This window comes from Vipera ursinii, assembly GCF_947247035.1.
Source record: "Vipera ursinii genome assembly, chromosome: 2".
NCBI lineage: Eukaryota > Metazoa > Chordata > Lepidosauria > Squamata > Viperidae > Vipera > Vipera ursinii.
The window spans coordinates 27,390,284-27,408,129 of record NC_139513.1 but is presented as its reverse complement, the minus strand read 5'-3'; the positions used below and the strand labels follow the sequence as shown (position 1 = coordinate 27,408,129).

Below are 17,846 nucleotides of genomic sequence, written 5' to 3'. Positions count from 1 at the left end.
CGGGGACAGTCCTCAGCTCTACTGGCAGCTGGTTCCAGAGGGCAGGCACCCCCACTGAGAAGGCCCTATCCCTGGGTGTCACCCGCCGGCAATCTCTTACCGGCGGGACCCTGAGCAGACCCTCCCTGTGGGAGCGCAATGGGCGAAGGGCACTTGATGCCGGCAGCAGGTGTTCCCTCAAATACCCCGGACCCAGGCCATGTAGGGCTTTATAGGTGATAACCAGCACCTTGAATTTCACCCGGAGGGCAACTGGAAGCCAATGCAGCTCGCGGAGTAGAGGTGTTACATGGGAGTATCAGGAGACCCCCATTACAACTCGCGCGGCCGCATTCTGCACCAGTTGAAGCCTCCAAGTGGTCTTCAAGGGCAGCCCCATGTAGAGAGCGTTACAGTAGTCCAAACGGGAGGTCACAAGCGCATGAGTAACTGTGTGTAGGGCGTCTCGGTCCAGATAGGGACGCAACTGGCGCACCAGGCGAACCTGTGCAAAAGCCCCCCTGGTCACGGCTCCTATGTGATCTTCAAAATTGAGTCGTGAATCCAGGAGGACGCCCAAGTTGCGAGCCCTATCAACAGGGGGTAACACCTCACCCCCCATCGTTAGAGGTGGAATAACCTGGTTAGCCCGAGATGCCGATATGCACAGCCACTCAGTCTTGGCGGGATTGAGACGAAGCCTGTTTCTTCCCATCCAGACCTGAACCGCCTCCAGGCACCGGGACATCACGGCGAGGGCATCACTGGGTTGGTTCGGGGTGGAAAGAAAAAGTTGGGTATCATCAGCGTACTGATGATACCTCACCCCGAAACCACGAATGATCTCGCCCAGCGGCTTCATGTAGATGTTGAACAGGAGAGGCGAGAGAACCGACCCCTGAGGGACTCCACAAATGAGAGGCCTCGGGGCAGATCTCTGCCCTCCCGTCAACACCGACTGCGAGAATTAAGCAGCACTTCCTTCTAAATATATCTGCAGACCATTTGGCCATGATCAGACCATGCTGAAATTATTATTTTTTTATTTTTTATTTTATTTTAATTCCATTTATATCCCGCCCTTCTCCGAAGACTCAGGGCGGCTTACAAGCTTAGCAGTAATTCAGTTTCAGGGAATTCACTTTTATGTGAACGTGCGCATACTTTGCCTGTACTGCAATGAACGTTTTTAAAGATTAAATGAAGACTTAATTCTAATGCCCAGGACTGATTCAACAACAATTATCCAATACAACAGCCAGGAGTATCCATGGGTTCTTCTTCTTCTTTTTTAATGAAGATGATGATTGTGAGAGTGTGATCAAAACTCCACCCTTCGTAACTTCTCCACATAGGAAGGGTGAAGCTTCAGTCTAATTGTCGCAGTGGCAACCTTGACTCCTTTTTACCACACTGTATAGAAAATACTGACAACAATTTTCTCAGAATGAAAGGATAATTAAATAAAAATTAAATTGAATTAAAGAATCAACTAGGCAGAAGTTCTCCAACGTTGGCAACTTAAAAGACTTGTGAACTTCAACTCCCAGAACTACCCAGTCAGCCTGGCTGGGAAGTTTATAATCATAATCATAATAGTAAAGTTGGGAGGGATCTTGTAGGTCATCTAGTCCAACCCCCTGCTCAGGCAGGAAACCCTATACCATTTCAGACAAATGGCTGTCCAGTCTCTTCTTAAAAACTTCCAGTGTTGGAGCAGTCACAGCTTCTGGAGGCAGGTTGTTCCACTGGTTAATTGTTCTAACTGTCAGGAAGTTTCTCCTTAGTTCTAGGCTGCTTCTCTCCTTGATGAGTTACCATCCGTTGCTTCTTGTCCTGCCTTCAGGCGCTTTGGAAAATAGCTTGACTCCTTCTTCTTTGTGGCAGCTCCTGAGATTTTGGAAGTTCTGGGAGTTGAAGTCCACAGTTCTTAAAGTTGCCAGTGTTGGAGATCCCTAAACTAGAGGGCATTAACAGGTGACTCTTGAAAGGCTATATCATCCCAGGAAAGGGTAAGATTGTGCTTTGAGGGGCGGGGGGGGGCATTGGGTTTATTAAGGGTGGGTATGGTAGCAAAATCCTCCCAGAAGGCAGCCCACTCTCAATCCCCCCCCTTTAAAAAAGATACATACGCACCCCTAAATTGTGCTGCTGAAATTTTTGGGAAAACAGCTGAATTTCAGCAGTGGAATTTGGGGCTGTTTTAGGAGGCTTAAGGGAGATAAAGCAAATTTCCAGAAGTTTCTCACACTCATTTTCATCTTAATGTTTTAAGGGGGGGGTGTCTTAAAAAAACCATGGTGTGGAAAAGGGGCTATTTTGTCAGTGCAAGTTTGGTGGAATGAGCTAAGGCTACTGGGGAGGGTTCTTGACAGATTTCTGCAAAACTAATCAAATTAGGGAGACATACTTTTGCTACAAGACTGTAAAAATTGCATTATTTGTGTGGGTGAAACCATCGACAGTCTTGCTCTAATACTTTTGAGGCTTGTTAATATAGTTCACTGTTATTTGGCTAGACAATTTAAAATATAAATCTCAAAATATGAACACTGGATATGTGCTTAGTGACTGTATAACAAATAATAAATCACATCTAATCTCTAGTTAAACCTTGACAACCCTGGCCAAACCATGAAAGCCTATTAAAAAAAGCTTGGTGGTGGTAGTGGAAATCATTTATATACAGCCATTGAAAGAACAACACAGAAAAAAAAATGTAAAAATACAGAATCAATACTCCTACGGTTAGAATGTAATACAAATACTTAGACTAATAGTAGGATATTAGATTGCATGACATAAAATAGACAATGTGGTTTCAGAATCAACTGTTGATTTTTGTTTTAGAGCTAAATGGGAAAGGCGTGGATTCCTTATCTTCCCTCTCATGCATATTCTTGCTTTGGCACAAGTGTGCAGTTTATTCAAATACTGGTTTTTCAAGAGCTAAATATTTTCTCATTCCAAGTTTCAGAACAAATGACTGATTCTTGGAGACAAGGCCGTTGCATTTCCAACCAAGCTGTTTTCAATAAAAGAAGGAATTCCTATTAGAAAAATACGGATTTTTTCAGAATCTCAGCATTTGTTTATAATTAAAACTAAAAATTTAGATGTTGGAGCTGAGGTGATGTGTACTGGCCAAATATTCCTAAGCACCACCATGCAAAAGTTACCGTAGGTGGGCATTCTTGGGATTTAGGCACTTATTCAACAACATGCAAGAAGACAGCCAGTTCGGTTTATTGATGAAGGACCAGATTAGAAGTCAGGAGACGGTGAGTTCTAGTCCTGCCTTAAGTATGAAAGCTGGCTGGGTGACTTTGGGCCAGTCACTTTCTGTCTGCCCAACCCACCTCACAGGGTTGCCGTTGTGTGTAAAATAGGAAGAAGGAATATTAGATATATTTGCCGCCTTGAGTTATTTATAAAAAATAACAAAGGTGGAATATCAATCAATCAATCAATCAATCAATCAATCAATCAATAAGCTTATAAAGATGCATAAATAAAACTTTATTTGAAATGGTGATTGCATATTAATTGTAAACAGTCAAGAATATAGCATCACTTAACTGGATATCATTTAGATGTGTTGGACTAAGTACCTAGAATTCCCAGCCAGGGGCCACATTGTCTAAGGGAAGAGGGGAGTTGTATTACAACACATTGCTTTAGTCTCCTGCGTATCTCAAACTCTGGAAATGGCAGAAATACTCTTTATTCTCAGCTCTTGCAGGATATCTGCCTTATTATCACCCCATTTTTATTTACATTTCCAAGGTACTCTCAGATGCTTTATTTATTTATCTATTTAAGGATCATTTTCTTTTCTTAAAGAGCCTTGGTGGCTTTTCTTAAGAGCCTCGGTGGAGCAGTGGGCTTAAGTAACACCAGCTGCCTGCAATTAGTGCAGGTTCGCATCCCACCAGGCTCAAGGTTGACTCAGCCTTCCATCCTTCCGAGGTAGGTAAAATGAGGACCCAGATTGTTGGGGGCAATTAAGCTGACTTTGTAATAATACCACTTGGGTGTGTGTGTGAAAGCCCTAATAAGCAGGCATATACATAGAATGAAGGCTACTGCTAAGCTTGTAAGCCGCCCTGAGTCTTCGGAGAAGGGCGGGATATAAATGGAATTAAAATAAAATAAAAATGTTCCATTCTGTAAACGCCATCCACTGATGGATAGCTAGTAATGGTCAGCGATCCAGGTTTTTTAGAGCTTCATTTTGTTATGCTAAGGTCCATGGCTGCAATAAAGTCATCCATCCATCCATCCATTCATAAAACTGTGTTCCAAATAAAGGAGAGAATGTATTTTTTCATTTTCCAGTTTCTTCTTTGCACTTCTTTGGAGTGTGTGTGTGTGGGGGGGGGGATGGACAATATATCTGTCTTGACCATGACCCTACCCTGGAGCCTAGCTATTATTAATTCTTAAGCAGAATTGAGCCTGGCTCAGACAAAGTGCAGGTAGTGCTTGATTTACGACCGTAATTGAGCCCAAAATTTCTGTTGCTAAGTGAGACAATTGTTAAGTGAGTTCTGCTCCATTTTACGAGCTTTCTTGCCACAGTTGTTAAGTGAATCACTACAGTTGTTAGGTGAATCTGGCTTCCACATTGATTTTACTTGTCAGAAGGTCACAAAACCTACTCCTTGGTAAGCTAGAAAAAGGTGGAATAGATAACATATCACCACCAGATGGATCTGTAGCTGGCTGGCAAATCGTACTCCGCGAGTAGTCCTCAATGGTACTACATCCACCTGGAGAGAAGTAAACAGTGGGGTACCACAAGGTTCCGTCTTAGGCCCAGTACTCTTCAATATCTTCATAAATGACTTAGATGAGGGAATTGAAGGGGAACTCATCAAATGTGCAGATGACAGTAAACTGGCAGGCGTATTCAACACCCCAAGCTCAAAAACACTAACTGTGAGAGGGACCTTGGAGTCCTAGTGGATGATCACTTGACTATGAGCCAACAGTATGCAGCAGCCACCAAAAAAGCTAATACAATCCTGGGTTGTATAAACAGATGCATAGAATCAAGATCACACAAAGTATTAGTACCGCTTTATAAAACCCTAGTAAGACCACACTTGGAATACTGCAGCAGCAGCAGCTTTCTTCTCCTCCTCCTCCTTCTTCTTCTCCTCCTCCTCCTTCTTCCTCCTCTTTTTCTCATATTTATCTGTAGCCTCTGGAGTTCTTGTGAGCTGTCCTAAATGGTTCATTCCCACCTATGGGATGACTTCTAGTATTTGCTGAAAGCTTTGAGCATCAAAAAGTGGTTTTAAAACTCCTCCACCCCCATTTCTAGATTGTGTCTAAGAATACATGTATGTCAGGTTCATAACATACAAAATCTTCCGAAGCATTTTTTCCGTTGATATTCAAATAGTGAATTTGCATGAAAATTCCATCTGCCTGTTAACATTCTCCTTAGAATATCCATAGCTGTTTTTCCTCCCATCTGGTCAATTGCTCACTTCAGTTGAAACGTTTGGATGTATTGTGCTTGATGAATGCAAAGTGGAACTTCAAAAGGTATGCAGCTTTCTTAAAAGGCAAATGACCCCAAGTGCACTCCCTGACATCTCCAACAAAAATGCTCACAAAGAAGAGACAATGAGAAAAACTCTCACTGTTGCCAGACCAGAGATGAAATACTAGATGGACAAAGAGTGGGCTCTGGCATATATTGCAACTTCCCATCTTCTTATAATTTATAACTTTAAGGATGTGTAAAGCTTTAGCACTTCCAAGCAGACCCAAAAACAGTCTGGTCAGAAGCGTCACGAGGGGACAAAAGAGTGTTATGAATTTACAGATGTCTAAAATACCACAAGGCTTCCGATAGCTGAGAACAAGACTGCAAACACACCGTAATCCAAAATAATGGTGAAACAGAAGGGAAAGCTGTTCCAAGACTTTTGTAGAACAGGACCTAAGACAGGGGTAGGCAACCTTGGCTCTTTTATGACTCGTGGACTTCCAACTCCCAGAATTCCTGAGCCAGCACAGTTGGCTCAAGAATTCTGGGAGTTGAAGTCCACAGTCATAAAAGAGCCAAGGTTGCCAATCCCTGACCTAGGAGGCCACCTGGTGGAGTACCAAAGTAACTGAATTTCCCTCCTCTACATGAAGAGCAAGGCTCTCGTTTCCTTATGGTGTATCTGGGAAAGCAGAAAAGGAGGAAATAAGCAGAAGTTAAATTCCTTTTTTAACCTTTTCTTTGATTGTTTCTCTAGACATTCTAATTCAGGGGTGTCAAACTCGCCGTGTCATGTGATGCATCGTGATGTATCGCAACTTTTTCCCCATTGCCGGAGGTGGGGTGGGTACGGTTTCGGAATGACGCATCCTGCCCACTGTTCTAATTAGTGACTCTACTGGAATGTAGAATGAGGATTCTTTTTCCCCCCTCAAATGTAAATGTTTTTAGCAAGTTGAATTAAATGCATTTAGAAGCATTACAGTGTTGTCCACCCCACCTCCCCAAGGATTACCACCTTGATGTGATGGGAGAACTCAAAACACTTCAGTAATTCTGAGAACAGCAGGCAGAGGAACCTAGATCTCCTTTTTTCTACAGGTGTTGTGATGTCACAGGCATGTGTAAAGCAGGAGACACTTGCATCACGACACAGCTTTTGTCCCCAATAAACAGGTGCACTCCATGCCATGTTTTCCCAGGCTGATCCTCCTCAGATGCTTGAATAGAATAGAATACAGTAGAGGAGAGGAGAGGAGAGTAGAACAGAATAGAATATAGAATAGAAAAGAATAGAATAGAATAGAATAGAATAGAATAGAATAGAATAGAATAGAATAGAATAGAATAGAATAGAATAGAATAGAATAGAGAATAGAATAGAGAATAGAATAGAATAGAATATAGAATAGAATAGAATAGAATAGAATAGAATAGAATAGAATAGAATAGAATAGGATATAGAATAGAGTAGAATAGAATAGAATATATGTCACTGCGCTTTTTTTAGTTTTGCCAGCTTTGTTTATTTCTGTCTGTACATTTTCCCCTGCTCTCTGCACCTGTGTTACTATCTTATCATGTAACCATAGTGAATGTCACATGTTCAGCCATGTTATGGTTTTACTGTTTTGTCCTACTAAGTGCGCATGTCTAGACAAAAGTTTTCTCTTTTGAAACTTCCGGGTGGCAAGGCGTCGCTGGAGGCAGCCATTCTTAGGCTGTCAGCCCCGCGGCTCCATAGAGCCGCCGAAAACAGTGCCGATCAGCTGTTTCGGTGGCTCAGAAGCCCCCTCCTCAGGAGAAGAGGAGGGGGTGAGCGCCCAGGTAGGGGTAGAGCTCTCCGGGGCTGCCAGAACTTAAAGTTTTGGCGGCTGAAGGATTGAGCCCCCCCGAAGCCTGGGCATGCTCCGGACTGCAAGGTGCTTCTGCTCCGGGCTTTTTGGAGCAGAACAGGGCGTCTGCAAGCATCCCTGCCAGCAAGAAGGAACTTTGGAGAACTAGGATGCAGGCAGAGCGATACAGGAGATTCAGGTGAAAGTGGACTTTTGATCTTTACCTCAATGGATTTTGCTGAGCTTGAAAGTGAAAGTGCGTAGCAGACAACGGTGGGTGAAAATGGCGGCTACATTTTTAAAAGTTTCTAGAAGTGCCAGGGCTTCTCCGGTGCAGCAGTCTTCGTTGCAAGCTTTATTGCCCCCTGCACCTGTACCTGCACCAGTCCTTACAGTTAAAGATTTGCAGAATGTGATGCAAGAGATTATGGAAAAGCAATTGCAACAATTAGCTGAGATAATGGATGAAAAGCTGGATGAGAAGTTAACAGAAAAACTAGCTGAGGTTATGGATGAAAAGATCACAGAGAAACTAACAGAAATGAGGGCAGACATTTTATCTGCATTTCAAGGCATGGCTACATGTATTGAGCATTTGGACGAAAGAGTGGAAGATCTCAGTCAAAATAATACTAGATTAGAAGAAAAAATGACAGAAACCGAAAATGTGGTGGGGAAAATTGATTGTGATTTGACCTTGGTACAGTATCATCAGATGGAGTTTGCCGTGAGAATCAGAGGCTTAAAAGAAGATTCTAAAGAAAATTTGAAGAAAATAGTTTCTGAGGCTCTGGAAGGAGTGCTGGGGCGATCAGCAGATGAAATAATGGAAGACATAGATAAAATTTTCCGTGTTAATTCGTGGATTGCAAGACAAAGGAAATTACCCAGAGATGTGGTGGTTTATTTTACAAAGAGAGTGATTAGAAATGAGGTTATTCAAGCCTCCTACAATACTGAATTTGTAATTGCTGAGCAAGAAGTTTTGATTTTAAAAGAGATCCCTCCAAGAATTTTAAGTAGAAGGAAGGAATTTGCTTTTTTGGCACAAGAATTAAGACGACGTGATATCAAGTTTAGATGGGAGATACCAGTGGGTATGGTGGTGACCTATGAAGGTATGAGGCATCGTCTTACTACGGTGATCCAGGCACGTGATTTTTATAGCAATGTTTTAAAAGCAGCCCCCATACCACTTTTGGAATCTACAAAGAAGAAAGGAGAGCGAGAGTCTCAACGACACAGAGAGAATTTACAAGGTGCTGAAGGAACAATGCAGACAGATTAGAAAGCTATAGGAGTGGATCAAATTTCAGTATCATTGGAGGAGGCCAGAAATTGGAGGAGGCGTGCTGCTTCTAGAAGAATGAGACGAGCCTGAAGATTTAGCTGCAGAACTGAAGGAGATAATAATGTAATAAGGATCACAAAAGGTGGTTTTAGAAGAGTAAACGGGAATTGAAATTGTTAAAAGGGTTAAATATTTGGGGATATATTTTTCACCCTCAAATGTAGAGTTATATAAAATAATTATGTTTTGTAATATTTTATGTTGTTTTAATTTTAAAATAATTATGAAAACCTAATTGAGAAGAATTGCAGTAGTGCTTACTGAAATTTTGAAGGTCATGACTTGTTATTTGGTTGGTATGTATATCTATTGTGTGATAAGAAGGTGGATAATGTGTTTAAGGTATATATTTTAAGACATGCTCTGTTGCGAGTTTGGGAAATAGTATACGTTTACGTTTTACGTAATTTATATACCGCCCTTCTCCCTGGGGACTCAGGGCGGTTCACAGGGCATATAAATAAAAATACAGTACTATACAAAAGTTAAAACAAAGATTAAATCAGTGCCCAAATTAAAAAACAATAATGCAATCTAAAATGACAATTTAAAACCCAGCTCCCCCATCAGGCCAGACCAGCCAATTCAAACAAATGGGTCTTCAGGCCACGATGGAAAGTTCGGAGGTCCGATGCCGTCCGGAGCTTAACTTGTAAGTTATTTTTATGGGCAATAATGAAATATGTAATAGAAAATATAAAAATGATGTGATTACATATAAGAAAATTTTAAGTTTGGAAAGGAATGTATGGTACTTGAAGCTGTATAATATCTTAAGAAAAGGAAAGATTGTATAAACTTGGTTTTAGTATGGGAAATTACAGATCAGGTGGAAAGAAGATTAGAAAATTGGTTTTTTAATGATTGATGTAAATTTATTTTGTCTGTAATTGTTTTTATTGGGTATTTTTATTGTCACTATTGTTATGGATATCAAGTGGATGCTGAATTCAACTACGGCAGTAAGACTTTTAGCAGGGCAATATTGGAAGAAGGAAGAACTGCCGATTATAGAAGAATGGACTGTAAAAGTTCCTAACTTGGAGGATATGGCAAAGATTTTAGTCTACTTGAAAGACTATTTGCAACAGAGAAATACTGTGGAGTAAATATGGGACTAAAAAGTATTATCCAGCATTTGAATAATTATTGATATATTTATACTGTTTGGAGTTAATCTATAAGAGTTAAAGTACGATAGTTTTAATAGTTTATGATTGTTTGCATAAGGTAGATTATGATTGTTTGTATTCTTATACCCTGTACTTAGCTCTGGGAAGTCGGGGAGGGGGGAGGGGGAAGGGAGGGAGGGGTTGGGGAGGGTTGGGGAGGGTTGGGAAGAGGGGAGGGGGTTGGGAGGGGTTTTGTTTTGTTAAGGATAAAATGTACTGTAAAACTTTTCAATAAAAAAAGTTTTCTCTTTTACTTTGTATCCTGTCTGATGAGAGATGTAGTCAGCTAGGTTTTGTTTTGTTTGCTCATTAAAGTTTTATACAGTAGAATATGCCTCGGATTTCTTTCTTTGATGTTCACCATGCATCAAATGAACCACGGTTCGTCACCCTCTGATAGGGAAGTAATTATTTCCCTAACATTTGGTAGCAGAGGATGGTTTGTTTTTATTTCAAGATTTATGGATGCTGATAAGCATTATTTAGCTAGTTAGTCCGGCACTGAGGAGGCTGTGATTAATTGCTGCAATATGCCAAAGAAAAAGAAGAAAGAGGCCTGTTATCAGCCTGCTGCAGAGGAGACAGTTACTTCACCGGGACATCTCCCTTCAAGCTTACAGACTCTGCGGGCATCCGCTACACGTCTTGGAGAAGCAGCCTCTGAGTCAAAGTCAGTTTCACCATTTTCTTATTTTACTCAAGCTGACACCCCAGAGGTGATTTACTCTGGTGGAGTACAGGCTATTTTTGAGGGGCTCGGTGCTAAATCAAAAGGCTTATTAGAAAAGGTAGTGGTCCAGTATCCTCCTAGCCCTAAACAAACTGTGCAGGAGAAGGTTTTGCAAAGTTATTATGAACAAATTGAAGTTTATGAACAAGAGCTGCAGCAGGCGAAGGCATATGCATCCATGATTAAGCAGCAGGGGAGAGACTCTGCTGGCATACACATTCCAGAGGCGGCCATATTGCCTTCTTCTCCAAAGCCAAAGCCACTCCCACAAGGTTCGGCCATATTGCCTTCTTCTCCAAAGCCATTGCCACACCCACAATGGAGTGTTGTGTCAGACGAATGGCTCCCACGTCACAGTCTCCTGACCAGGTGTCGTCTCAAATGACACACAAAGATATCAAGGCTACAATGATGCCTGAATCTAATGTTATAGCACCATCTGCTGGTGAATCTGTTTTACAAGATAGCAATGCATTTCAAAGAATGCAAAATGCATTTTCACAGATGTATCTTCATCAAGCATTGCTCCAAGCTGTAACACCTCCATGTTCATCGGGTGCTCCATCTAGAATCCCTATTAATACTGCTACTATTCAGGTTCCTGTTCCAGATAGAGCACAGCAGCCTTCAGCCCTAGTGCAGCCTCCACTGATTGCTCAAATACAAAGGCCAGTGCTAACTGCAGGCCAATTCAATGTAGCAGCTCAAGTGCCAGCGCCCCCTGCTGGCCAGGGTGGAATTGCAGCTCCAGTACAGCCACACCCAGCACCAGTACCCACAGCAGCTCCTATTCAACTGCCGCAAGTCCAGGCACAGGCACTGGTGCCTCCTGCAGGTCAAGTCTGAATTGCACAACCTGCACAGCCAGTACTTCAAATGTATGTTCCTCAACAGGCACCCTCTATTGTACCACTGGCTGGTGATTCAAAATTGAAGCAGAATTACAGGGCATGGGTCAGTGAGGTTGGTCTTTTGCTCCATAGAAGGTACCCATGTGATGGTATTTAATCCTCCTGCCCAGCCATGGACTCCTGACATATGGGACTTAAACAATAGAGCATGCACAACGTCATTGATGTCAATGGACACTGAATTGCAGCTCACATTTTCACAAGATGCAACTGCTCAACAAATTTGGACTCAATTAGAAGCAAGTTATCGGCCTACATCTATTGAGTCTACATGTTTGCTTTTGTCAGAGTTCCATGGCTCTAGATTAAAACCCGGTGAACTTATTGGAGAACACTTAACTAAAATGAAAGGTATCAGAAAAGAACTGGGTGAAAATAGCTATCCTATTGATGACTTTCAAATGATCAGCATTATTATTAACTCTGAATTATGAATGGAAAGATGCTATTACCAAGATTAATCAAGTGCCCATTGCTCAATGCACAGTGGATCATGTATGCTGAATTTTAACCGAAGAAGAGGCACTTATGCAAGCCGCGCCACATCTGAGAGGACCACCTGCATCAAGAGCTCCAGCGAGGCGTCCCTTCCATGGAAGAGCCTATGTTCCAAGGATGCCAAGATGTTACATCTGCAATTGTGTGGGACATGCCACCAGGGATTGTCCCCAACGATTTCCAGCGCCCGTCACTTACCAGCCCAGAGGAACAGATTCCAGAGGAGGCAGAGGTAGAGGCGGACGACAAGGTCGTGGTCGTGGTCCCAGGCGTGATCCGCAAGCTCCACTTGCCACATTGGCTTTAACCAATGATCCACAACCACAACCAGAGTACGACAGACGACTTCTTTGGACTTTGGACAGTGGAGCAGCATTACACGTTACCTATAGAAAAGAACTTTATACAGAGATGCACGAGCCTGAACCTGAACTTCGTGAGCTTTACTCTTTTTCAAATCATCCTGTTCAGGTCATGGGAAAAGGAACTGTTTATCTTGAAGAGCTCGATGCATTCATTCCTGATGTTTATTATGTACCAACAGCTAATAGTAATTTGCTTAGTCAGAGTCACTTGTCTAGGGTATCAAACTTCCAGGTACATCATCTTGAAAAAGCGAGTTATGTAGTTAAAGACGGAGATATTGTTGCTGAAACCATGTTGATTGGTGGTGTTTATTACTTAAAGCCAAAGTCTAAGCAGCAAGAGCAGGCAAGTATACAAGCTACAAAAAGGGAAAGCACAGGCCCAGTGAGAAACGTCCCAGAGAGAGATTCTGTTGCTATTCCAAAGGCTCCTAAAGCCAACAAGAAGACAAGTAAGACACAGGTTGCTCCCAGCAAGCCTGAGTTTCCTGATACATATGCTAATGTTGAGAATTCACCAACTGGTAAACCTTTGCATTACAGGTATATTCATAAGTGGCACAGAAGATTGGGTCATGCCAGTTTCCGTGTTCTGAAGATGCCAGAGTTCACAAGAGGTTTGGAACTAAAGGGGTATAAGGTGTTTTTGGATTGTGCTGTCTGCAAGAAATCCAAATCCCAAGCAGCAGCAATTCCAAAGCGTGCTACACGCCTGTCAACATGCATTTTTGATTTGGTACACACTGACATAGTGGGTCCTTTTACACCAACAATTGGTGGTAAAAGATATTTCTTGACAATTGTTGATAATTACTCTAGATATGGATATGTATTTCCTATGAGAGAAAAATCTGAGACCTTTCAGATCTTTAAAGACTTTGCCAATCTTGTCTATACCCAATTTGAAGTCAGCATCACCAGAATTCAGAGTGATCGTGGTGCTGAATTCATGTCTCAGCGTTTTCAGGACTGGATGTGTAGGAATGGCATACTACACCAGACTTCAGCTCCTTACACTCCGGCTGAAAATGGAGCGGCAGAACGCAGAAATGGAGTTCTGCAAACCATGATGCGTTGCCTACTTGAAGATGCTAACCTCAGTCTCCCATACTGGGGTGAGGCTATTAAATATGCTAACCATATCATCAACCGTACTTGGAGTAGTGTGATAAATCAGACCCATTTCATGTTGTATGGACACAAGCCTGACCTTTCACATCTCCATATTTTTGGCTCATATGCTATGGTGAATATTCCTTTAGCCCAAAGAAAGAAAGGAGGTCCTGCAGCAAAAAGAATGACATTTATGGGTATTGATGATAATTCAAAATGGAGCAAATACATTGACTCCCATAATGTAATAGTGATTTCACAATCTGCTATTTTTGAGGAAGATGCGGACTGGTCCTGGATTCATTCTAATGATCCTGGAGTTTATTTTCCTAGAAATGATGCTGCTGATGCCACGCAGCCTGATGATCAAGATTCACAGGCGAATGTTCCTTCCACGAGTTCTTCTCAACCTACTGTTCCGTCTTCGCAAGCTGCCGATGCTGCCGTTGGCGACGATGATGAAGACGAGGATGACACAGAAGAATGGATGGTTGTTCCGAGACATTCCAAGAGGACCACAAAGGGGATCCCTCCAAAACGATATTCGTGGCAAGTAACGAAAGCACCTTTACCTTTGATTTGTAATGTTACACTTCCTCCTGAGAAGTTCACACAAATCAAACATCTTCCTGAATCAGAGCAAGATAAATGGTAAGATTGTATAAGGCCAGACTTGTAGCCCAGGGTTTCGCTCAACGTTATCCTGAGGACTATACAAATACTTACTCACCCACAGTGCGGACTGAGAGTGTGAAAATCGCCTTAGCCACTGCGACTATCCTTGGTTTAGAGGCTTTCCAGTTTGATGTTGAAACAGCATATCTACATGCTGATCTTGATGAAGAAATCTATGTGAAAGGTCCTCCAGGGTTCCGACAGCAAAAAGGGGATACTTGGTTTCTACACGAAAGTCTTTATGGTCTGAAACAGTCTGGTTTAATGTGGTACTTATGTATTTCTGACAAACTACATTCAATGGGCTTTATTAAGTCCGAAACAGATGAATGCGTGTTTACAAAAAGATCTGATAATAGGTATGAGATAATTCTTGTTTATGTTGATGATATTGTTTATATTGGTCCAAATAAGCAGATGAGTGAGAATTTTGCTAAAGCTTTACAACAGTTTTTCACATTGAAGTCTTTAGGATATATTAACACTTATTTAGGTGTTCAAGTTGTCAAAACTCAGAAGGGGTTTAGTCTTACACAAGAAGATAAGATTGACCAACTATTGCATCACTGCAACATGAAGGATGCTAAACCAGTGAGTATACCCATGAAAACCGATTTTTACAACTTGACACATGAACCAAGTCCTGAGTTCGAGGATCAAACACTTTATCACTCAGTCATTGGGTCGCTGCTGTATATTAGTAGTTGGACTAGACCCGACATTGCACTTAGTGTTAATCTCCTATCACGACACGTAGGCAAGGTGAAACAGTTTCATTGGACATGTGTTAAGAAACTATTAAGATACCTAAAACGCACCAAAAACATGAAGTTATTGTTAGAACCCACACATACTGACTATGCAGAGTTATGTTGTTATGCAGATTCTGATTGGGTGAGTGATAAGCAATCATGTAAAAGTACTTCAGGTTATATGCTGTTTTTAAATGGTTGTCCTGTTTACTGGCATGTGTGTAAACAGAATTTTGTTTCTTGTTCTTCTACTGAAGCTGAATATGCTTGTGTTTCAGATGCGTGTAATTCTCTAACGTGGTTTGATGCTTTAGTCACAAATATCTGGACACACCCGATTCAAACGATCACTGTGATGGAAGACAACGAATCTGTGGTTTATATATCTGAGAATCGCTTTACAGGTTCCAGGTCTAGACACATTGACATCCGTTACCAAAATATAAGACAAGTAAACAAGGTTTTGTTAAATTGCAGTACGTGCCTACACATGACCAGATTGCTGATATGCTGAACAAACCACTTCCCACAGCTCAGCATGAGTATCTGCGTAAGAAGATGTGCCTTATCTGAGATCTGCGTCGCTGACAAAAAGGAGATGTCACTGCGCTTTTTTTTAGTTTTGCCAGCTTTGTTTATTTCTGTCTGTACATTTTCCCCTGCTCTCTGCACCTGTGTTACTATCTTATCATGTAACCATAGTGAATGTCACATGTTCAGCCATGTTATGGTTTTACTCTGTTTTGTCCTACTAAGTGCGCGTGTCTAGACAAAAGTTTTCTCTTTTACTTTGTATCCTGTCTGATGAGAGATGCAGTCAGCTAGGTTTTGTTTTGTTTGCTCATTAAAGTTTTATACAGTAGAATATGCCTCGGATTTCTTTCTTTGATGTTCACCATGCATCAAATGAACCACGGTTCGTCGGCCTCTGATAGGGAAGTAATTATTTCCCTGACAAAATAGAATAGAATAGAATAGCATAGAATAGCATAGAATAGCATAGAATAGCATAGCATAGCATAGAATAGAATAGCATAGCATAGAATAGAATAGCATAGAATAGAATAGAATAGCATAGCATAGCATAGCATAGCATAGCATAGCATAGCATAGAATAGAATAGAATAGAATAGAATAGAATAGAATAGAATAGAATAGAATAGAATAGAAGCTGGAAGGGACCTTGGAGGTCTTCTAGAATCAGGGGCGTCAAACTGCCGGCCCGTGGGCAGGATGCGTCACGCCGAAACCACACCCACCCCATTGCCAGCAAATGGGGAAAAAGTCACGATACGTCACGACATGTCACATGACGTTGCTAGTTTGGCACCCCTGTTCTAGATGTATGGAAGGGAGCTCTCCAATGTCCCCACCTAGTGTTGTCATTGGTCTTCCTGGCTTTAAATGTTGGGAATTACAATCTAACTTAATCTGAAGACCACCAGCTTGATTCAGAATAGAAAAACAACAACATCCAATTAAGTAAAATACTCTCTCAAGTATTAATTAACTTCCACTGTTGGTGAAGCATTTTGATAGTGACTCAAGAGATGTGAACGAAATGTCTGAAAGTATTAGCCAAACATGGCTACCTTGCTTCCCATGCATAAAACTAGCATTTCTGAGCTGAACCAATCATTCTCAAATTGTTTCTGGCTCAGTTCCTGCTATGCTCCCGGAAGAGAAAGAACACAAAAAACAAAAGAGACAGCACAGTGTACTTTGAAGCACCATTTTTTTTACTGTAGAATGGCAGAGTGGGATAATCTGCTACAATTTCAAAACCAAAGGGGGCGCGGGGTGGTGGTGGGGAAATCCACTTCAAAATAAAGACGATCCGAGTTTGCTCCCTTCGTCCTCGTGAAAACATAATTGCACCACCCAAGGCTGCCCAAAACATACAAACGTTAAAACTGGGAAACGTGGGCTGCGGGTGTGTAATGCTGAAACAGAGAAACTGGGAAACATCCTGCAAGATAAACTGAAAAAAAGAGAAGAGATGCACCACTCTGGTGAGGCCACTGAGACACCGGTTCAAACCAGTAATACCAGATAGGAGTTAGGACACTCTGCACCTCCTTTTTTTCATCAACTACCAAACGGTGGTCCTTAGAAACAATGTTTTTGAGAATCCAAGTAATCGATGGCCAGAGAAAATACGAGATAATGTTGTGCCAACGTTTATGCAGTATATATATTGTACAAACACCTTGTACAACGCAACGTTCAAAATGGAAGAGGAGATCCATGGCAAAAGCTAGCTTCCATGAAAGGAGACCAGGTTTGTGCTTGGCAACGTAGAAGAAGAGTTCAGAGGAACTACATGCAACTTATGGAGTCCGGCTGGCATCTTCCTGCTGGACAGACAACTTAGATTAGGGAACAATGCATCAAAAGCACAAAGGAATAAAGGGAAGACGGAGGGTACGTGCTACAAAAATCAACACCCCCGTTGTAGTTTCTGTGTCCTTCAGGCGCAAAAAGGGAACAATTCAAAGTGCTTAGCGTATGGAGTTTCGTAGAGAAAGCAAGCCAGGATACCGTGATGCTCAAGTGCCTTGTGGTTAACAACTGCTTGTCTAGCAATATGGTCAGACCTCTTTCTTCCCTTCCAGGCACTGACAATAGCAGCAATACCCTGTCCACAATGATAGGAACAAAAAAAAAATCGAGGGAGGGGGACGAACGCAAGAGTGGCAATTCTGGGGGACTCTGTGGAGGATACAACCACGTCGTTCTGACTAAGAGCACAGATTTTAGTACTTGTGTTGTTGTTGTTTTTAATCTGCAGGGTACAAAAATTCTGTCCATTCTTTTCAAGCTAGATGAATAACCCGCGTCTTTGGGTCGTTCCCCACTTTACCAAATGGCGTTGTCATATATTCCAACTAGACATGCCCCCCCAGGAGAAGCACCTGAGCAGACCTTAGTTCTGGAATCAACATAGAGACAGTGGAAATGT

General features: G+C 41.9%; 1 long non-coding RNA gene across 1 annotated transcript in view; it reads right to left on the bottom strand.

The window, feature by feature from the left end:
- Positions 1-3,474: 3,474 nt before the first annotated feature.
- The window catches only part of LOC310636368, a 246,317-nt gene continuing 231,945 nt past the window's right edge, over positions 3,475-17,846 (bottom strand). Inside the window, exon 2 of the long non-coding RNA XR_014491700.1 lies at positions 3,475-3,847. This is a non-coding gene — a long non-coding RNA (uncharacterized lncRNA). The remainder of the gene's footprint in view (positions 3,848-17,846) is intronic.